General features: G+C 36.2%; 1 pseudogene; it reads right to left on the bottom strand.

Moving 5' to 3' along the window:
• Positions 1-1,484: 1,484 nt before the first annotated feature.
• Positions 1,485-19,262, bottom strand: LOC109075967 (annotated as a pseudogene).
• Between the last annotated feature and the right edge of the window lie 5,464 nt (positions 19,263-24,726).

Raw genomic sequence — 24,726 nt, 5'->3', positions numbered from 1 at the left:
ATATATCATCAGCTTTAACATGCATGGGTGGTATGATGATATATTTCATGCAACTCTGGAACTAGAAATCGGTAAAGTGTCTGAGAACCAAATAAAATATCACCTTTAGAGGTCTTATATGTTTACAGACATTTACATGTATGCATTTATCCAAAAAGACTTACAGTGCATTCAGGCTATACACTTTTTTTTTTTTTTTACCTAACATGTGTGCCCTGGGAATCAAACCCACAACCTTTTGCACTGCTAACGCAATGCTCTACCACTGAGCCACAGGAACGCAGACATGCTATCAATCAAAACAAAGCAGGACACAGCGCAACATTTACATTTATGAATTTGGCAGATGCTTTTATCCAACATGACTTACATTGCAATGGTCAGAAATATGTCTGACAAATGACTAAATAGTCCAACAATTAAAAAATAATGCAACATGTGCAGAATCTAAAGTAAACAACTCCACGTGCCACACAAATATCACTACTCACATGAAAGTGACAATAACATGCTGCTGCAAAAGCTGAATGATATGATACTCTCATCAGCTCAAAAAAATACATCATGCACATACAACTATTGTGGTAAATAGTTTAGTTTTTCTGAGCAGCTATGCATTCTGGGATTGCCTCACCCATGCATGCAAGATACATTCCAGCTTGATTGAGGTCTTCTTTTTTTTTTTTTTTTTTAGAGAAATTAATGCATTTTATTCAGGCAAATATTTAGCCCAGAATTTATATATTTTATTTTAAATTTTATTTATTTTATTTCTTAGCTGGCTCATACACTTATGTTCAAAAGTTTCGAATCATTTATATTGTTTTATGAACTAAATGTGTTTATGAAATACATACTTTTATTTGGCAAAGATGCATTAAATTGCTCAAAATGTATTTTTTATATTATTACAAATAATTTACATTTCAGATGTTCTTTTGAACTTTCTATTCATCTGTGAAAACATAAAAATAAAATGAATCACAGATTCCACAAAAATATTGTGCAGCACAACTGTGTTCAACATTGATAATAATCAGAATGTTTCTTGAGCAGCAAATCATCATATTAGAATGATTTCTGAAGATCATGTGACACTGAAGACTGGAGTAATGGATGCTGAAAATACAGCTGACACATCACAGAAATAAATTTATATTTTAAAAGATATTCTCATTAGAAACAGCTGTGTTTAAATTATAATATATATTTCAAATTTTTTACTGTATTTTTAAATAAATAATGCAGCCTTAGTGATTTTGTTGATGCCCAAAACTCAAGACACTTTTTAAGTTTAATAATCACGCAGTTAAACATTTAGACAGTATGACAACTATTTATTTCAGCATTTATTCTGTTTTTTAAACAGCGCGCCCACATTAAACAAACACGCCTCCCACCTGAGCAGATGAAAACGTGATAGCGTGATGTTAAACATGCAGGAATAAAGAGACTGAAACTGAAAACTTACCCGTGCGATTGTCTCAGACAGATAAGAGCAGCACCATTAGTGACTGTAAAGCAGCAGATCTCATTACTGCACCGAGTTCATGTCTGCAGTAGCCGTTCATAGAGTGGGGGAAGCGGATGACGTGGGTCGGGTCCTGGTTCCAGCCAGCGTTGACGACGAGTTACACATGACGTCACCCGGTCTCGGGGAAGATTCTCCCCTCGATGAGCACTTCTCCCCGCTGAGGGTCGGATCCGCTCGCCGAGGGTCAGGGGTCACGCGGACCACCAGGTGCAGTCGTCCCAGGGGGCTGCGCCAGACGCCTCTGCTCCCCCGCTCCTGCTTCCCACCGCTCTCCAGCTCCTTGATCATCGGGGGCCATCGGCCAGCTGGTAATAACGCGCCTCCTCGTACAGGAGACTGAAGTCCTGGACAGATGCAGATACAGATGGATGCATCATCAAACTGATGAAAAGTGACAGTGAAGACAAAAGATTTCTATTCAATATAAATGCTTTTCTTTAAAACTTGTTTTTTTTTTTGTTTTTTTACTTTCTATTAATCTGTGAATCATGAAAATAAAATGCAACAAAACACACCCACGGTTTCCACAAAAATAATTGTTCAGCACAGACTGTTTTTCCAACATTGATAATAATCAGAAATGTTTTTCCTGCGAGCAAGCAGGCAAATCAGAATATTAGAATGATTTCTGAAGATCATTTGACACTGAAGACTGGAGTAATGATGCTGAAAATACAGCTGCGCATCACAGAAATAAATTACACTTTAACAGATATTCACATAGAAAACAGCTCTTTTAAATTATAATAATATTTAACAGTTTTTACTGTATTTACTGCAGCCTTGATGAGCAAAATGAAGAGATTATTTTTAAAAAAACATTTCAAAATCTTATCAACCCCAAACTTTTAAATTTAAGTGTAAATGTATTAAAATAATAGTCAAGTATTTTAATAAATGTAACTTTTTATATCTTGATTATTAATATATTTTAAATTGTTTTTATATATTTTATTTTATACTTTAATATATCTTGTATATTAATAGTATTCTAATTATATTTTTTTTTTAAGCATAAACCTAATAGTTTTTTTTTTTTTTTTAAAATTCAAGATATTTTAGGAGTAATATCTGAGAAAAACTTGCTTGTCATAAAATAAATCTCAGTGCTAAAACACTGGTTAATCAGATCGGATCCTGTAACGTACAGTAGATGGAAAAGCACTTTATTTACTTCTTTCAGCACTGGAAATGTGACAGACAGTTTTTGGAATTTTGGTAGAAATAATAAACCAATTCACAAACCATGAAACTAACAAAGACTGAAGATACAAAGGATTCAGACTGCATCCATAAAATGAACAATAAATAATATGCAAATTTTTTAAAAATCTTTTTTGACAAGTACAATAAACAAACTAGATGTGCATCCTTTTCTTAATTTTGTTAATAATTTTTCAGAAAAAAAGACTTAAATATCTTTTTACTGCAATTTTACTTTTACTGCAATTTTTACTTTATAAATAAGATGCAGTTTATTTAAGAATGTTTAGATATTTTTCACACTAGAAGAAAAAAAAAAAGCATTGAAAATGCATGCAATATAAGTTTTAAAAATATATTTGAGATTGTTTGAAAACATTGCAAGTGCACAAAAAAAGGAAAAAATATATAAAAACAAAAAACAACTTTCTCTTACACATTTTTAAAACCAAAACACGTATATAGCTCTTTTTTTGTCCATGTATAGATGTTTACACTTTCTAAAATGAATTAAAATAAAAGTAGTGGTGTTTTCCATGCAGAATTGCAGGACAAGTTGCACTCTGAAGTTTAATACTTAATGAGATAGTGATGATATTACTGCAAAAGCTGCTAATAAAGCAAAAAACAAATAAATACATAATAAAAGCCAATAAGTGAATGAATCTTAAAAAGCAGTGCGACTGGGGTGCAGGGTGGCATGTTTTGCTCAGAGGGGTATCAACGCCGCCCGCGGGGCAACCGTCAAGACGTTTGGCAGGATCTCGTGCTCGTTGGAGCCCCTCAGTGACGGAGCTCCCAGGCTTCAGCGTTTCTTTATCTAGGCAGACAACAGCAGACTGCCAAACGCTCGCTCTCTTCCTCTCGGGGATGGTCTTGCCAGGGGTTTTTAGCCCCTTTCAGTTTTCCCTTAATTTTTCCCACAAGTCCAGATGGTTGCTATTCTTGTCCTCGACTCTCCATCACGGAGGCTGGAGCCGAGGGCCGAGGTGTGGACGAGGGAGTAGGAAAATGTTGGGTTCAACTGAGGATACGGCTTTGTGTGCAACGTCTGCAGAGTAATCTGCATGAGATTGATATGAACAGTCATGAAGTGCACACAGCCGGAATAGTAACTAAACTAACATGACTAATTGTACACACAGTTTCTCTGCAGAAAACCAGACAGAGAAGGATCAACCGTATGACACAGAGAGTATTACACTACATTATCACACAGCTCTGTGAGTTGGATATATATATAGTATATTCAACTTTATCCACCTATATGCAATATACTCAAGTTATATGTTGACCCTGGGCAGCACAAAAAAGCAGTCTTAAGTCTCTGGGGTATATTTGTAGAGTTCATAGCCCAAAAAACATTGTGTGGGTCAAAATTATAGATTTTTCTTTTATGTCAAAAATCATTAAGTAAAGAGCAAGTTCCATGAAGATATTTAGTAAATTTCCTACCATAAATATATCAAAACGTAATTTTGGATTAGTAATATGCATTGCTAAAAACTTAATTTGAACAACTTTAAAGATGATTTTCTCAATATTTAGATTTTTTTGCACCCTCAGATTCCAGATTTTCACATAGTTGTATCTCACAGACAAAATATTGTCCTCCTAACAAACCATACATCAATGGAGAGATTATTTATTCAGCTTTCAGATGATGTCACTTTCGAAAAATTGACCCGTATGACTGGTTTTGTGCTCCAGGGTCACATATACTCTATAGCTGCTTGATTGTTTATATTGTTGCAAAATGTAACTATATTTTTGCCCAGCTCTAATTTGACAATAAGGCATGAAGGTATTAAGATATTATAAACATTAACATAATGATTTCCTGTAAAGCTGCTTTTAAAACAATGTGTATAGTGAAAGTGAACCATACAAATAAAATTCCCGCACAAAAACAATGTAAAAAAAAATGATTTTCTTAGTATTGCTGTCCTGAACAAATATCTAGGAAATCTTAATTCAAGATATTAATTTTAAGAATTTATGTTATTTGTGAAAAAAGGAATCAAAAAGGTACTGTCTTAAAACAAGACAAAAAAAATCTTCCAATGGCTAGAAAAATAAACGTTCTTTTTCTGTTTGAAACTCACTTAATTAATTAATTTTATTTTATGATTATTATTATTTTGAGAAAGCGAGACTTAATATTTTATGTCATTTAAGTTTTTAAGTAAATGCCGATATATTTACTAAAAAAAAAAAAGATTTTTTTTTTTTTTTGCAGAAAATATGTTTAAAATACATGCAATATGTTATAAATATAAATGTACAAAATAATTACTTTAACTAATAATATTCTGTTTTTAATTAGCAATAAATATATATAATAGATGTTTATACTTTTCTTACTTTTTCAGAAAAGACTTAATATCTCGTCATTTTACTTTTTAAGTAAATGCACCTTGATTTAAGAGTATTTAGATATTTGCACTGAAAACGAGAGAGAATACTGAGGAATGATTTTGCCCTCACAGTGCAGATGACAAAATGCATGCGGTGCATCAGCGCTGGAGGGAACAGTGAGGTATTAAAAGATGCGCCTGGGTCTCTGTTTTTAACAGCACTCGTTCTCTAAAGCTCCTAGCTTCATGCAACATGCCGAAGAGCCAGATACAAGAGAGGTGAAGAAAGAAACCGAGCCCAACAAGAGCGGATAGAAAAACAGACGATACGCTAGCCTCAAATCCCATGTTCAGGCGATCCGACAGGCCTGTTGTGATCCAAAATAATGATCTTTCTCTGTCGCCCACCGGCAAGACAACATCTGAGAGACAGAGATATTCCCCCGTCTCCATCTAATACGAATATGAGATGACCATTTCTCTTTGATTTTGTTTTCTCTTTGGATTTGTCAAACACATGCTGATGTAGAGGTCAGATCCTTTGAACAGCAGCAGCATCATGCTTTTATTTATTCGAGCTTAGCAGCTGATAATCTCTGGTACAAATGATGCTTTTTCCATTGAGAGATGCAAAAATAAAATTTCGGCTTTAGCTCAGCATTTCACATTGATTTTTAGCAAAAACGAACGCCGCCGCGGGCCATGACAAGTCACGATGCCTCACAGATAAAGACACGCATTAACACACGTTTCTGTCTGATTTCACACACGCTGATCAGCAGATCACAAGAGTCTAAACTGGGCTCTTTGTCCGACTCGAGAGAGGAAAACAAAGTGAATCCAGATCAAGATTAAAAGATGTAAAAATAGAGATTATTCATATATATTTAATTAAAATATAGTGCTGTCAACCGATTAATCGCATACAAAATAAAAGTTTTTGTTTGCATAATATATGTGTGTGTTCTGTGTATATTTATAATGTGTATATTAGTGCACACACATACAGTATATACTTAGAAAATATTTACATGTATTTACATGTTTATATTTATAAAATTGATATTATAAATAATATATTTAGTATATAAACAACATATTTTTCTGAAATATATACATGCATGTATATATATATGTATATATATATATATATATATAATTATATATATATATAATAACATAATAAATATAAACAGAATACATATATTAGTAAACAAAAAACTTTTTATTTTGGATGTGATTAATTGCAAAAAAAAATCGTTTGATTTTTGAGCACTAATATTTATATATCTTATATATTATATATATATATATATATATATATATATATATATATATTATATTAGCCTATAGACGTAGTAAGTGATTGTGTCATAGACATGATAACAGCCAATCAGAACATATTTTTATTTATCTATGTGGATTTTCGACCAATAATGTTGCACTATGGGCGGAGCTACCAAAAACAACAGAAATAAAAATCAAACGACCAACCAAATATGTTCTGGCATGTTCACTTATTGTCATGATTGAATCTTATTAACACAAAAACTCATGAAAGAGCTGCTATTACTTGTCATTTTATTGTGATTTTTTTTTTTATTCATATTTTAAAGCACTGAACTCAAAATACATAAAAAATCAAATCTAAATCAAACGCAATCATAAATATATACACAAAATTAAAAAAATAACACATTAAAATAAAACGTCTTTTTAACTAAAAAAAAAGTATTTTTAACTAACTTAGTTAACTAAAACTAAAGCCTTGAATTTTATTATATATATTTTGTTACTTGAAATAAAATAAATGATAAGTAAAATATTAAAACTTAAAATTATTTTGTTTCGGATAGTTGCCAGGCAATATTTGCCACTTTCATTTAGTTTAGCTTGATGTCCTAAAATAACTAAAAATAAAATAAAAATCAATAAAAACTATATAGACATATTTATATACATTATATATAATATATCAAATATATGTAGAGAGACATATTTAAAATAAAACTGACCCAAAAGCACAACAAAATTACTAAAACTAACATTAAAACATCAACATAAAATAAAAAAATAAAAACATTCATAATATTAACAAAAACCTATAATCTGTACATCTCCAATGATACTAAAATAAGAAAATTTTTTTACTTTGTTTTTTTTTAAAAATAACTAAAATTAAAAAATGGAACAAAAACTTATAAGACAAATTAAAAATGACAAAAAAACTTACTAAAATTTTAACAAAAATGTAAACAAAAATAGAAAAATAAAACTAATTCAAAATATTGATAAAAACTATAATAGCATCTCAATTATACTAAAATAACACTGATTTTGACTTGGTGTTCTAAAATAACAATCTAAAAAATGAATAAAAACTATACAGACACATTAAAAACTAAAACTTATTGAAAATAGAAAACTGAAAAAAAAAAATCAAAATATTAATGAAAACTATAACAGCATCTGAAAGATACCAAAATAACACTGGCAATGAGGTCATGTGAAAATAATGCACCACTATCATTGCATACTGCATACTGTTCCACATACTATTCTGTAGCAGTATACAGCGTTTACTGTAGTACACTACATGTGCACACTACATTCTACTCCACTGAATCGAAGCTTCAGACAAAGAACGCCGTTACCTTTAAAGTCATCTCGGCAGAACAGGTTGCAGGTTCGCAGGAAACTGAGAAGAAGCGGAATATTTCTCACCGTCCCTGTCGATGAAGTAATGCTGCTTTTTTAAACTGTCCAGAACGATGGGCTCGGTTCCGTTAAATTTAAAAACAGCCTGCTGATCCTGAAAATTAAAAACACAGAACACACACACACACACATACACCCACACCACACACAGTTTTTATGGAGTGTGGCCAGCCTCCTTTAATGGCATGAAACAATTAGCATTTATTTTTCAATTTTATTAGTGGCCGGCCAAAAGGCATTAACGAACTGGCTCTTCTGGAAACAAGAGGCTTTAGGCGGAATTCGAGTGGGCTAAGAAAAGCATTTTTTCAAGGGGTCCCTTTGCTGCTGTGAGATGAATACAGCGCCGTGGTTCATCATCCCCACCAGTCACATGTTCAATTAATAAAACTCACACATAATATCAATGATGTCAGAAAGCTGGGACAGTTGTGTAAAAAAAAAGCCTGCAGATATGTAAAATTAGAACAATCACTATGCAAAAGTTTTTCCTGTGCAACCAAACATGAGGATGAAACTGTTTAAAGTCCACTTGTGATCTGTTGATCTGGAATAAGGGCCTGTTTTTTTAATTATTGACCGATCGCCTCCAACATCCTGTATGAAAGCGAACCCGAAGGAGGAAAACGAGATATAGAGAAGGATAGAGAGATCCTAGATCCACTCTTCCGTTTTGCTTTTTGCTTTGTTTTTTCTTGCCTCTCTGGTACTTTTTTCTTTACAACTCTCGCTAAGCAACTTTGTTTTACAACACCCACACAAACAAAAAATCCTTAAATGTATTTTGTTGCAAGTTTATATCATTTAATTTGAAACGATTTAGAAAGGTCCAAAAGCACACCTGAAAGTAAAATCATAAAAAAAACGAACACGGTTGTTTTGGAAACCTTTCGCATGTGAATCAGTTTTTCTTACAAGAACAAAATTTTTTCTTTTTTTTCTAGTGTTGAAGAAACCATTTTATTTTGTTTTTTTTTCACTAATAAAGAATCTTTTGTTTTTTGGAATGGAAAGTTTCTGTGGATTTAATGTTCTTCAGGATTAAATGTTCTTCATGGCAAAAACCTAATCAATTATGCCTTTTTTTTAAGCAAGTTTGAAACAAGATTTTTTTGATTAAAACAACAGATCTGTGCTTGTCCCAGCATTAATGAAACAGCAATTTGCTATATATACAGTATATGAATATATATATATATATATTATATTAGATGTGACATTACATACATATATAATATATATATAGTACTAAACGGCAAAAAAGTAAACAAAAAATTCTATTTTTTTTAATACTTATTTTGATGGCCTATTATAGTACCATAAAAAGTAATACTTTTTTTAATTGTAAAAAAAAAATATATTATATATTATATATTTTTTTGGTTTTTATACATGTCAGTAGTTAACTGCAAAAAAAGTAGTAAATAAATTTTTTTTTTTAGTAAATAATATTTTTTTGTTTTTATTTAAAATACTTATATTACAGCTTGTTATACTTATTTATAAAACCAACCCAAACCCCCCCCCCCCCAAAAAAAAATAAAATAAAAAAAAGTAAAAAAAATAAAAATAAAATCAGGTCAGGCTCTGTGAGTTGTTTGGGAATGCTCCCTACATAGGGCCTGCTCACTAGGTTTTTTGTTTGAAAAAACAGATTGTTTTCTTTTGTGGTCCATAACTAGACAAAAAGTGCAAACATTTTTTTTTAAAATACATGATATATTTTGTTCTTTTTGTTTTTTTTTTTGTTTTGTTTTTTTTTGAAAAAAGTCTGGATTTGGAAACCCTGCCCTAACACAAGAAGTTGTTAGCTATTAATCCCCGTTTAACTCGGAAATCCATAAGAATAAAACAAAGATATTTTTTTTAATTTCCCCCCCCAAATTATTTTTTATTTTTTTAAATTTTACTATTTGTAAATGCAAACTCATTAAAAAAAAAAATTTTTTAAATTATAGAAACACAACAACAACAACAACAACAATTTGTTTAAAAAAATTTTTTTTTTTTTTAATTTTAATGCTTTATTCTTTTTTTATACTTACTAGAGTACAATAAAAAAAAACAAATCAGTCCATTTGGTGAGCTTCCATGATTCGTTGGGATGCTCCCTTATGTAAAGGCAGGCCCCTCACTAGGTTTTGGAAAACCAGTTTTGGTCAATTCCCCCATCCATAGACAAAAAGTGCAGATGTCTCCTAATACATTCTTTTCCACTAACTACTAATCATCTTCATAACGTTTACAGTCAACTGATACACAACATTTTTGTACAATGCTAAAAACTATTATACATCAACAATTGCCCCTTATTCAGCGTCCTTAAACACACCCAGGATACCTGAAAACTACCTTCATCTTTCCCTGTGGTTGCACCTGTTTTCCAGCTCTCTTTATGAACTCTGATACGATCATCAGCAATTTTTTCCTTCCGCCTCCTAGCTCCGAGAGACAGCCGCTATCGCGCGCTCCGATGCAATCTCCCCTCTTTTAATCATGTTGGTACAAGTGGGGGGTCCCCCCCCCTGGATCAGCTTGACGGCCCTCCATTAAGCACTAAGAAGACAAGCCCCCGACCTGCCTGTGGTCCAAAGCCCCTGTGTTAACGACAAACAGCCCGAGGTATAAAGAACGTTTTTTTTACTGTAGAAACGTTGACTATTGACTCTGCGTAAGTGAGTAAGTGATTTGCAACACACAACACACAGTTCATTGGAGCTCTGCCAGGTGCCCTGCACTTAACAGACTGGTTTTTTTCTTTTCTTTCTTTTAATGCACGAAAATGAAAATTCATACTCTTCCACACAAGTCCGACTCTATAGAGGCCCGTACCCCCCACCTTACTGCACCCTTTTTTTAAAAGCTCTGTTCCTTTTGCTCCTCTCTCCTCTTTTTTTTTTCTTCCCCACCCCCTTTGGAAATTCAGTGCAAAATGCTTTATACAAAAAAACCAATACTCCATCCTCCCTGTTAGCGCCTGGCCGGTTCGGTCCTTATCCTCCATATGGTTCTTTGGAAATTCCTTGCCAGCTAGAATTTTCACCATAGCCCCTCCCCCCAGCAACAATCTGTTTTTTGTTTTTTTTCTAGCCCTGGCAAAAACTTGTTTTTTTTAAAAAAAAGCAATTTAAAATAGCTTGCCCTTGTTTTTTTCTTTTGTCCTTCTGCTGTCCTCCTCTCCCCCCACCCGTTCCCCCCCCCTCCTCATCTCCTCCATCCTTTTGTTTTTCTCTAATACTCTCTCCCCCACATCCTCCCTTTTTCCTCTAAATCTTCCTCTGTTGGCGTGGCCAGGCGGTGTCAAAAACTACAAGCAGGGGAAACTATGGTGTTCAGTCTCATTCCAGAGCAGTGGGGACCAGTACGGTTGTTCAGTTATTTGATCATGAAAGGAACGAGACACAGCCCGTTTCTATAAAACCCAAAACGACCCTGGATTTTTGAGAGCGGGTTCCCCAGTCCGCCAATGTGTGAGCGGTCTAAAAGAAGCGATTTTCCCCTTCCAAATTTAGGCACCTTTTTTTTTTTTGACTACTTGAACATTCTTCCTGCGAAAAAAATTTAAACTTTTTCCTTCGAACTATGGAATTCAAATCTGTGGTTTTTTTAAATTTTTATCTACAAATGGAATAAGAAATTCTTGGGCCGTGATTTTAAACCTTCAGCTCGGATTTTTAGTTTTAACAGTGTGCTGATAGTGAACTTCTTGACTTGTTGGAATATAAAAAGGAATTTTTTGTAACATTTTGGCCTAATACAAGAAGTTTAGCTAGCAATGTCCCATAATATATATCGTATAATACTATATAGATCTATTATATAATCATATATATAAATATAGATAGGAATATATACATATATAATTATTATAATTAAATTATATAGTATTATTTATCATCCTATAAATATATATTAAATATATATCTAACTTTTGTTCTTTTTTATTTTTATGATTCGAGTTTAAATGAATTTTTCAATAGGTTACATACTCCCTACTAATGAAATCATTAAAATAAAAATTATAGTAAAAATAAAAAGACTATTAAATACTAAAAGTAATGACGGGTTTATACTATAAAAGCCAATTATAAATTAACTGAAAAATATAATTTAAAATATAAGGTATACAGCCTTAGGAAGGCACACCAAAGTAAATTCTCCTGATTTTCACATTTCAAAACCTCTTAAAATTCGGGAAAAAAGTATTAAAGATCCAATAAAAATGTTTAAATTAAATGTTTTTTTATTTCATTTGTATTATTTCAGAGTTAACTATAATCATAATTTTTTTTATGCTTTAGAGTTAACTGAAATCATAAACACACATATTTTCCTAAAAAAAAAAAAAATATAATCTACCTCTAACAAGAAAACTATAAAACATAAAAAAAAAAAAAAAACACACACACACACACACACCAGATGTTACACACACACACACACACACACACACACACACACACACACACACAAATACTAAATTAACTTGAAAAAAAAAAAGTTCTTAGGAAGGTACAAAGTAGGAAAATGTAATATATATGCATTTACGATCAGCTGTGTCTCAAACTGTCCTGTACATTCAGCAGTGGACTGGAGCAGATTCATTAACGCTGAAGTCAAACACACATTATACTAAAACCCACCTGAATGTCTGCCTGTATTCTGGGAAAAAAGATTTAAAGAAGTTGCATTTTTCAAGATTAAATAAGCAGTCAAGAGAGGACCAAAGGATCCCCGAGTGATCAATCCCAGACACTGAGTGTGTGAACGCAGCCTGTTTCTCTCTCTTTATTTGTCTGTTTTCTTTCAGTAAATCAGCGGCAGCACCTCTGTCAGGTGAATCTGTGTCTCTGAAAGACAAACGGGAAAGTACTCTGCTTCAGTCGCACACAGCATCTGTCCTGCCTGTCTTCCTGTCAGACTGTCTTCACTTCCTCTGTTAACAGGACCAGCCGTGTAGAAGAGAGATCTGACCGAACAAACACCAGTCTGACCGGTCACTGAGGTCCTGTTCACATCTGGTATTGATCCAAAAGCAAATTACGCGTCTCAATGCATGCAACACATCCACCTAATTGAAAAACATGGAAAAGCCCTAAACATATACATGCACAAGACTTCACAATATATGCATGATTGTATGCATGCTTGAAAAAAAAAATAGACATCTTACTAATCTAGTTGTCTAATAAACCTGACATTGTATATTATGAATATTGTTGGCTCTGTGACAAATTGCTTCTGTTCCACTTTGTATAAAAGCGCCTGCATAAATGCATACGTTATTGTAAATGACTGACAGGTGAGTAGGCGGGTCCAGGATGCAAGTCTACAAATCTAATCACGTATGCATTATGAGTGAGTCACAAAAGGCTTTGGATCCAATCTACACTCTAAATTTAGCACTGAACACTTGTGATTGGACTGCATGAAACAGATATTAATTCCAGATGTAAACAAGTTCAGCTTCAAAGAGTCTAAACCTTGTGTTTCCTTTCCCTTTCACGAAAGTGAAGTATTTCTTTTTTTTGTTGCATGCACTGAAACATTTTGAACTTATTTAAAATTATTTTTACTTTTTAATTTTAACATTACTATTGAATTCTTATTAATTTGTTTGCATCTGTTTCATGCATTTTTATGCTTTTTTCTTTTGTTTCATGCATTTTAGTTATAATGCATTCGCATTTGCATTCAAAAAAAGCGTTTACAAATGATTCTGCATGAAATTTCCAAATACAAACATTACAAACATGCACTTAAAAAATGTAAGATTTAAAAAGAGCAAAATAACAAACTAATCTTTTTTGTTCAGTACCATTCTATAAACGTGACGCAGGTCAACAGATTGGCTATCTTCCTTCATAAGTGAACGATAACTCAGCATGAACAATTCACGACACACTTGACATGAGCTCACGATCACCAAGCTGCTGTTCACACCGCCCTCATGTACCGATCTTGTCCGAGAAGACCCCACGAAACGAGACATGAAACTTTCATAACTGTCCTTGTCCCTTCGACGACTGAGCGGAGGGAGAGACGGTTCACACACTATAGTATATGTAAAGCGCGTTTCTTTCCGGCGTCTTCATTTATTAAGAGGATCAATCTATTTAAGACAGAACCAAAAAATCGAACCATCAGGAACTTGAGGTTCGTTAACTGGACTCTCTCATCGCTGTCAGCAGTTGGTGGTCGGCTTCTAGAGGGCGACAACGCTGGGAGAAGTGTTTGTTTAACTGTCGCTGGTGGCCGGTGTGTGTTGCATCCCGCATGACAGCTGGGTTTCCTTACTTGTCAGGTTGTGATAAGAAGAAAGTGGGTGCTACTGTGTGTAGATTGGTCAGGGGTCTTTTGTTGACTCAAATGAAGCAATTTCTGCTAACGTATTGGACACTGAAGATACACTTAATGATGCATTTCATTGGAATAGATATCGATTTTGTGATAGCTTTTTGAAAGAGGGGTCTTTTCTCGGATCATGCCAAGGCTGCCTTTATTTAGGGATGCGGCAAAATACAGAATACAACAGTGAAATCAGATTATTACAATTTTATAAGATCACGCTATATGTTTTTCTGTTTCTGTGTGAATTAATCCTGTTATAATGTAATTATTCTCGTGATCAAAGCGAATCATTACTCCAGTCGTCAGTGTCACATGATCTTCAGAACTCAGTACTACTATCTGATTTGCTGCTCAGGATCTTTCTAACATTATAAAAGTCTTTGTCAAGGTATTTTTTCCTTTAAAAAGTCTTACTGACCCCAAATTTTTGATCTGTTGTTTTCAACACTTTCAAAGCTTCTTGTATATAGTTTTAAATTATAAAATAACAAATCTAGTGTTGAAAATGAGAAGACAAAACTATTTATACTCTGATATTCATGTAGCTTCATCCACTAAAAAACACCAGCTGATTTGTGAAAAGACTGAGACTTCAAAAATGATGAAGAAAAGTGAAGTTAGTGAAGAGAAAAAAAAAATCCTGCAGCATTGAGCAAATACAGAAACTCAGTTTGATAGTGTTTCTAATGCAATGACATTTAGACATCTTATGCATGACTTAAGTGAATGCTAATGAAATAGGAACAATATTTACCTATAACCACTGCTTCACCCATTAAAACACACAAACAGAGATGCAAAAAAAAAAAAAAAAAAGGTAACATGCACAGAACTCATAATAGTAACAATACACAAATTGTTGGAAAGTAACTATACAGACTCAAAACAAACCGGAACAAACTTTTGCATTGTGTTTCAATCATAATACCTCAAAAGGCTTTATCATCTGATCAAGTCCAATGATATTCAATATTCAAATGTTTCTCTCTCTCTGTTCAGAAATAAGACTTAATCTCACTCTATGATGAAAGCAACGAAAGTAATCAGCTATACTTGTCTCTCTCTCCCAATAAAGTCACAACTCCAGGATCTGTATTGTGATGAAGTCACAGGGAATTCTGGATCACATCTACACGCCATCAGAACAGATACAATTAGCCTCTCTAATCAGCTCTCCTCTAATTGAGTAAACCACCTGTGACTAGTACTCGTATACTCATCAAACACTCCATCAAACCAATATCAAATACATTGTCTGAGGGCACTCCTTATTTTAGCATTACTCTTTTCTAATTAAATAATACTAAAGAAAATGAACCAAAAATGCAGATGCATTTGTGAATGTCTCTAGATATTTGATGTGACTTTGCTTTGTTTTTGCTTTTTACTGAGCTACACCTTAACAAGACCAAAGAGCATCTTTTAAACTTCATTTTATGCCAAAAAAGAGTCTTCAAAAAAAAACACTTCAAGCTAAATGATTCTAACACTTCAAAACCGGTTTGTATAATGTAAAAAATGCTAAAAACATACATTTACACCCCAAAAAAGCCAAAGTGTGCCACATAACAATCTAAAAGATGACTTCGCTTTGTCATAGATTTCCGACTGCATGCTTTTACGCATCTGCACAAGAGCTGTGGGTCTTACCGTGAGTCTGGGTATTTGGTGAGGGTCTCCAGGCCAGTTGGTACGTAACATGTGGCCACCCACGCCATGTGAACGGGTGCGCTTGATTTGGTGAGCTGAGCCGGCAGTGGAACTTCGCCGCCAGAGGAGAGACCGGAGACCGGTCAGAGATAGGCGGAGATAAGCCTCCTCTGGAAGCGCAGAGAAACGGAAAGCCATGGAGAAATGATGCCGCTGATGCATCTTCACGTGCCTTAGCCGCTCTCCCACCTTGAGAGCCGCCTGTGAGTCTTAACAGATCGTTTTCATCTGCCCCATCGCATATTTATTTACAAATTATTGCCACAGCTCTAATAGAAGCGGCGTTTGCATCTTTACTGGTGCAGCCTGAGGGCAGGATACAAGGATGTTTATTAATGCTGCAGAGAGAGGAGAGGGAGAGAGATATGTGAGGTGTTCGGCCCGGGATGGGAAAGAGGAGAAAAAGGCAAGTTTTCTAATGTAAAGGTCGATGATTATGTGTTAGATCGCGGATCTGCCGTCCCGACACTTGCAGACAAACCACTCTGAACATTTGGGAAACGATAGTATTGATGCGCTGATTGCCCGTGTGGACGCCAGCTATCACTTCCAACCGACTAATTGATCGTCCACTGTTTATTGAACTGAGAATCGCTCAACATTCCAGCATCACTTGGACCGACCCATACGGCACGCATCTTCCAAATCCGTAAGAAATATCTAAATGCGGCATTTTTAAAATGCAATTTCTCGTGTTTACATCTGTGCAATTTCTAATGCACTTTTTTTTAATATAGGGACCACATCAAATAGGAACTCACTATACTGTGCTATTTTTTTCTGTTCTGTGTTTGGCTTGAAATTAAATCTCCTAAACTTGTAGTTTGCATCTTGACCATCTGGTCTACTAGCTTGGAAGCTTTAATGCAGACAAAATGCATTTGTTCAATGCATAACCTTAACATAACTCTTTACACTATTGTCACGCACATCTCAGTGTATAGTTCTAATCTACTTTTCAGACGCATGTTGCAACTTTTTGCATTGTGGCATTCTGTCAGGTTTGATAAATGCACATCTGCTCCAATGAATGCACGCCAGTGTAAAGGCTGGTTTTGATATGCACTTTACTACTTTCTGAGTGCGTCAGAATAAATCGTCTACCTTAGCTGAGAATAGATTGCACAGAGTGACTTTAGATTTGAATTCATCAATCAGTGCATTCCCACTGAACATGAACCCTACTTTTTCCTCCTAGAATTATCACTGGAAGATTGTCTCTACTGAAAAGACTTTTAAAACGTCTGTCCAACCGTAAAGGTCTTGTTTAGACAAGTTAGAACTATTACCTTCTCACAATGTGCCACAAGGCATCACGCAGTGCCCCACATGGAAATCCGACTTAACATGATATAGCGGAACCCCATAAAACAAAACAAGGTCCATAAGAAGACATGCTTCATTGCTGAACCTGGAGGTTCAAAGGGATGTCAAAACGACAAGTTCTTCCATGCTTTGCTCCCTTTGGGCAATCAGCCTGTTATTTTAAAACCATACAAAAAATGGTAAACAGTAGAGGCGGTTTGTTACAGGCTCCGCTCAGGCCCTCTTCCAGCGCTGGACGGTCGATGCGCTCAAGTAACCGATGAAGGCTAGACTGGCAGAATTTTTCCAAGGGTGTGTGCCAAGCCAGCCCTCAGCACTAATGTTTCCAGTGAAATGTAGGTAATACACACATAAGATGGATACAACTTACAAGATTAACCATGACAAGAAGAAAAAAAAAAAGACTTACAGATGTCATGTTGGTGGGCATATTGACGCTATCCCTCATCTCTCATATAGCTCCTACGGGCGTTGTAACCAAAGACCCAGATATTAACACGGGAGGGAATACAGTGGGATCCTGCCCCTTCCTACACCTTAGTCTTCTTATAACAAACATTCGAATCGGTCTTCTCTCATATAACTACTGTTTTGAACAACAATAATCTCATCGCGGTCTACCGATTCCGATTGTTAGGCAATATCTGCGTTCTTCGACGCTTTGTTAATAGAGACGTGTCACCAGGTATGAGAGAGATTGAAGAAAAGTCCGTAAGATGGTCAATGTCTTCTCATAGCAAACATGAGGGCAAATGAACACTCATTTTTATGAGCTCCAAATACATCCAGATCATAAAAATGCATACATTATGAAAAATAATTACAGATTAGGTTTCCTCACAAAAACCCTCCTGCCTTCTGAACGCTAATTGATTTGGACAAAACGTTCTGCGTTTGCTTAAATTTTATGCTGTCACCTCTTCGGGTAGATAGTCTAGGCTGCTTCCAAACCCATACCTAGACCCGCTAGGTTATGTCACTATGGCTTGGAGTATCTTCTTTAACTATCCATCCCCAATCCTCCTCGGAATTTCACCTGTCATACCTAAATCAGGTCGCATTACAGTCTATGACCAGCTAATTAGAGGAATCTGTTACAGTGCCTTGCCTTTCATGCTGCGTCGCGATTCGGAACCATCACGTACACCCGAAATCACCAACAGAAGTTCCTTCCCCTGCTTTTTCTCCTTTCTTCTCCCTCTCTCTTTCTTTCTTCCAGTTTCAGGTCGGTGCCCTACGGGTTAAAACTTCAATTCATGATTCATTTCACAACATTGTCGTCTCTTTCCCAGGTCCCCCAGCCGATAAAGCTTCAGGATGAGGCCTACCCTCTAATCCACAGGGTTTGCTGGATGCCTGGGGAGTGTTTTAATCAGGTATGAAATCAGAAAAGAATGAACGCGTTCAGGACTCGTCGCGTTATCGCGGCCTCACTCATTCTCGTAAAACCACAAAAGCAAGACCATCACAGTGAATCATCTACTCTACATTGAGGTGAGATTTTAAGCGGAAATGGTACCGTTTCAAACATCGTAGGTGTCCGCGCGTGCCGAGTCCGGTTCGATCAATCGGCTCCCAGATGAAGGTTCGCGTCCATAGGGTTTCAATTCCGATAACACGGTACCCTACGTGTCCTAGCTATTTCTCTTCCCTGTGAGCCGTGAGTGTAGGTGAAAAGCGCGTCAAACTGCATTAAAACATGTCATAGGTGGATCCTTCGAAGAGGCGTCTGGGCCCCGACTATAGCGCGCGCTGCGCTGCTGCTGTCTGGACGCGTTCCGAGCTCGGGCGCAAAAAGCGCGCAGGACTATCTTACCTTCTCCAGGAGACCAGAGCTCCCTCCCCCTCTTGATCTTCTTATTAGTCTGTAAATAAAGCATGCAGTGTAAAAATATTCGGTCGCGTATATTCAGCCTGCGCCACTCGTCTTTTTCTGGCCACGTGGGTAGATCTGCGCTGCTTTGCTTATGGGCAGAAGGAAGCCAATAATGGCCGTCTCTAAATCGAGAATCTTGCAGAGCCCGAGAAAGAGTGAGAAGTTCTGGCTCCATGGGCTGCGCCATAATAACGCCTCGGGGGGCCACGGGTGTGTAGAGGGACAATTAACTCAAACCCGAGCGCAGGCTCATTGGAACAGATGCAGTAACATCCCGATATTCCCCTCGATTTTTTATGTACCCTCGCGCTCAGTTTTTCGCATAAACGTAAAAATCACGCTGGCGAGGGTTTTAAAGTTCAGCCGCATAACGGTTTACGCATCATTCAGCCAAGTGTCACACACGCCGTTCCTGCGAGATTTGGACTTTGCAGAGAGAGCAGAAAGGCTGGATTTTAATCATTGTCATTTCGGTCTGATTGTAATATTCCCCTTCCAGGCGATCTTATCCACCCAAAGGGTCAACACATTTTCCTTCCCTGACGGAGTAAAAGAGATCTCTCAGTCCTCGCGCTAAAGAGCGGAGGCGCACTGGAACTTGTTGATAAAGTTTGTGATAAAAGACGCGTGGTTTGTTCTTTTACAACGACAATCTGGAGGTCTGGTTCTCTGGCAGCGGCGGCGCTTATCCCCCCCTCACGCCTCTCTGTGCTCTAAGTCTGTGAGAAGTGTAATGGCATCATTTCCTGGAGGCAATTAAAATCAAATGACGTCTGGACAATCATTCAGCTATGTGCGCCCTCACAGTCCGCCTCGCGAAGCCAATAACGCCTTTTTCAAGTTAGTTGCGCACGGCTTAGATAGGGAGATGTCTGCTGCCGGCTGGTCTCCCGTTGCATAACGGGGCAGACTTTCGCGCAAACGACTCATCGATCGGTTTAAAAAACCGCACACACAATAATATATCGTACACGTTCTCGCGGGCCGGATTTTTCGATTTCATTTGACAGCAGGCAACAAACTAAGAGACAGTTGTGTTGGGCATTACAGAGCAGACTGTGCCAGGGTGGAAGCGGCCACCGCGGGGCGCTTTATCTCCCCGGGCGTCAGGTACCACGCCGCATTATTTATTTATTCGGGAATGTTTGTTTATATTGCGTGTAAATAAGTGTGAATAATTGATGTCAAGTGCGTTGGAGAACCCGGTAATTAACTGTGGAGGTCTCGCATGCACGGAAAAGACTGATGACTGAACGGTGACGCGTTTCCGTGATGTGTTGGCGCCCGACTGGTGTCCTGTTTCATAGGAATGACGATATTTCAAAGAGTAGAAGATACATGATGATTAATTTTAATTCCAGTAATAGAATTAGGGACTTTCCAATAAGGAAAAATATAGAATTAAAGTGAGGCAATTTAGAAGGTGCTTGGTCACATTTCTATCCAACTCTTCTCTTGTGTATAATGTCCTGTGATCAGTTGTCTCTATAGACACAAACATTAACATCGATACTCGTCAGTACAAAATACTGACAGGCACTTACATTGTACTAAATGCTACTGAGACAAATTAACCTTTTGGACAACACGATGGCGCCAACAGTTGTCACATGTTGTCACGAACCTATATTGCGGTTGATCAGAGAGTTCGAGGTATTCAGACCCTGTTGTATACAGACGATTGAAGAGTGAAACGATTACGAAAGGCAAAAATATAAGAGTTATGAGCACGGCGAGGAGTCAGAACGATGATATTAGGGAGGGGAATTAAGGAACTGGATAAACAAAGAAGTACAGACGATAGCACTCATACCACTGGCCTTACATAAGGGAAGAAGATAGTGCTGCTTGTATGTGTGGAGGGAAATCTCGATGTGGTGAGGGCACAGAAAATAAGAGATCCAGAAGATGCACGGGCGAAAGGAGAGCAGGTGACAAAGCAGGGGTCATATTTGAGCGACAGCTTCACATTGATGATTGCACTTTCGTATACTGTCGGTATTAGTGTTCTATATAGAATCACAGAAACTTTAACCTCTCCTTCAAGTACAAAAATACGACAAAAGCACTTTACTATTTAGCGAAAGGAGTTCATTTGCACCTTTGTGACAACATGAAGCCCAATAGTAACACATGGCTGTTACATTATTGCGGGGTAAGTTTGTCAACATGAGTGGAACCTGGTTGTATAATCACTTCATGGAGTTTCAGACCTAATTTTTAAAGAGTAAAACACAGTATAAAGCAACATTACAAATGCAGAATTCTTAATATAAAATGCTTATGTTAGTGGTGTTCCTGCAGTGATCATGGCAAATACAGTTGCAGTCAAATTTAGAAAAGACTGTTTAGTTCATTAAACACAATATGACTTTTGTGAAACAAACATGCCCCAACAGTAACACATGTTTGTCACACTATATGGGGTAAGTTGTCACTAATGCGAGACCTTCCCATTATTGCGGTTAGTTTCAGCAAATTTTTAAAAGCAGATTGAAGAACAATGTATGAAACAACAATGTGTTATTTAAGCACGCTGAACTGTAGATGAGGGGTAATAAAGCACCAAAGTACGGAGGGACGGACATATGTTAGCGAGGGTGCCCGTGACTGATCAAAAGGTGCGATGTGCGGACGCGGTGGGTAGGGGACGACATCATTTTCTGAATCAGGGAGTGGTATCTGCAGTGCTGGAATGCAGTGAAGTTCAGAATTTGACCCGTGCACAGTAAGCTGTACGACGCGAACCCGTGTGTACAAAATTCTGCTGAGGGTACATTACACAACATGGTCTGACCTATTTGTGACAACTGACGCCCCAATAACAATACATGCTGTCACAAACTAATGAGTGATGAAGTGAGGGTGTGTCAGTGGCAACTAGTGGCGAATTAAATATGAGTGTTATGCAGAGCTCATGGCAATACAGTTTTTCAGAGGTCAATTTCTTTCACTATCTTTCTTGGTTTCTCATCAACATAACAATATCACATTTGACCTTTTGTGACAACATGCCCCAATAGCAAAACAATGTGTGTTACAACACTATATGGAGGTGTACAGTGTCACCAAGACACTGGGAACCTGTGTGTGTTTATGCACATCTTAGATTTTCTTTGAAAAAATGTTAAGACAGATTAGAATGCAGATTTTAAAAACTCACGCTTTAGCTGAGTTTAACGGTTCCGAGCATAAATCACAAAAAAGAGTAGAAATATTAGGACAGCAAACAGAGAGCAACCTATGTCGTTAATGTATGTCGGTATAATACAATAGTCATGCTTTACGCAGTGGCTAGTTTTGCTGCGAAAGCGCCCTAATTGGCAAGGTGTTGTGACAAAAAGCAGTGTTTAACTGATTACTCACCGCGCGCTGTATCATCTGTTTCAATATGAAATTGTCATCCACGCAATGAATATTCATCTCACACAATCTTGGACACTTGTCGAGGTACGAGTTGAAGTAAGGAAGCGATGTTTCCCCTCTTGGCCAGCTACCATACCCATACTCTCCGAACACAACTCCAGCCTCGTCCCTGTATGTGCCAGAAGAGTGTTTTCCGGGTCAGAACTCTAGCGGGGGGGGGGGGAGTAATGCTGGAGCGCGAGGGAATCTTGTCAGTCAGAATGCGGTTCTTAGTTCCCCCCTCTCATTAATACCAACAGGCCCTCGATTGCGTTCAATTTACAAGCCGTGTGCAGAAGGATGTTTGATTAAGTTTCTAAAGATTCTTAAAACAGGCTTACACAAAGTTGCCCCTCCGTTGCCGGGGCTTTATGTTTGCCCATCAGATTAAGTTCCTGTAATTTTTGGGTTTTGCTGTGCAGATGTCACCTTGGCTGCGAGTTGCGTTGTGAAAGCTAGAATAGTAGATATTCACAGAGAAGAGATGATAATGATGAAGAAAGAAGAGTATTTATTTAGTCAAATATAACAATGTTGGGTCCAGAATTCCTTGAAAGTTCATTTGATTACACTCTATTTAACTCATGAGAATGTTTCTTGATTATAGAACCTACTGACAACAGTTGCCTGCACTTACTACAGCCATCTATTCGTGTTTCGCTCTTGTACAAAGCATTTTTGGCAATATTTATGAAAATTTATTGGTATAAACAACGCCTAGAATAGTACAAATAATTAAAACATTTAAATTCCCTGGGGTCAATCCAATTAAATTCAATACATAAATTAAATTTTTTTATCTGAAGTTAACCCCTTCTTAAAGCTCATATATAATATAATATCGGTTTGACTCATCAAATGCTTTCTGAATAAATGATTGTCATTTTCACTAAATGAAATACGGAAAATTATACAGTAATACTATCTGACAATATATACAATGTTTTAAGATTTTGTTTAGCATCTCATGGTTAGCTTTAGTATGTCTATCAGAGATTTGACACTATTAGGTTTTTAAATTTTCTGTTGTTCTAGTCTGACATTTTGTTCCTTTCATTTCACTTGTTGTTATGGTGGTTTTTAGGCAGTTTGTTGTAATTTTTTTTTGTTTTTAAAATGTATATTGTATTAATAAATTTTTTTTCGTTAAATTATATTTTCCGTTATTTTTAGTAAATGAAAATGAAAATCGCTGCCTTGGGCAACTAGACAAAAAGTTATTATTTATTTATTTATTTCAGTTAATGTTTTTATTTTATTTCAAGTAAAAAACTTTTTTTTTTAATGGTTTTAGTTAAATAAATAACCCCCGTTTTAAATCATCACAGTTTTTAAACATATACTCATATTTTATGACTGGATTTATTTACAAGATAAAAACAGTAAAAAAAATATGCACAAGTATTTAAAAAGTGGAAAAAAGACTAAGTGAAGGCATGTGCGAAAAGGTTCTGAGAAAATCATAATTTGACCTTCATTTACCTTGAAATCTAATCTGTTATAGATTCCATGTAGTTTTTCTGTAATGTAAGAGTACATGAAGACGAAACCATTTTTTTTTAAGTGTTTTAAGAGCATGGCAGAGTTTGGATTCTGCCACAATCTATGCTAATAATAAAATAATGGGATATTTTAGACAAAACTCTGTGTGCCGCTGCACCTCCTTTCAGAGTTGTCCACGTTAATGTGAGGTTGAGGCCTGAATGGCGTCTGATCAGAAGATGTTTAAAGAAAGCCACCTGAAGACAGCTCAAGCAGGAGACGAATTTCCAGAATTGGCCAGTTCATGAAGATGAGAAGAGAATGATGTTCCTGTAGAAAGTGCTAACAGCGGTCACATGAGGCCAATCTCCACAGCAGCATGACACACTCTCAGTTGAGTAACGTGCCTCAATCATGGCTCCTCAGTTTTTTTGTCCCTTAAGATGGGTCCTTAAAACTTCTGTATTTAGAAGAAAATTCTTCTTATTTCAGAAGTATTTCTTGTTGGAAGAAGAACTAACTTTTTGGTATTTTTAGAAAGACATTTTTTTGTAATGCACCTCCTTTTTAAAGGATACATTTACAAAAGCTTCATCAACTGTTTTATTTTGTTGTGTCCTCTTTATTTCCTAATATTAAAGTTTTATGTGTTGAAAGGTTAAAATTGTACCACCATATATTTCTTGAGGTTTAGGCTTGGTCAGAATTATCCTTATTGATTGTTAATTTGTACTATTTTGCTTTACATTTATGCATTTGCAGAC

This window comes from Cyprinus carpio, chromosome A18 (genome assembly GCF_018340385.1).
Source record: "Cyprinus carpio isolate SPL01 chromosome A18, ASM1834038v1, whole genome shotgun sequence".
Classification (NCBI taxonomy): domain Eukaryota; kingdom Metazoa; phylum Chordata; class Actinopteri; order Cypriniformes; family Cyprinidae; genus Cyprinus; species Cyprinus carpio.
Note: the sequence above shows the minus strand (reverse complement) of the source record. Positions and strands in the feature narration are given on the sequence as shown.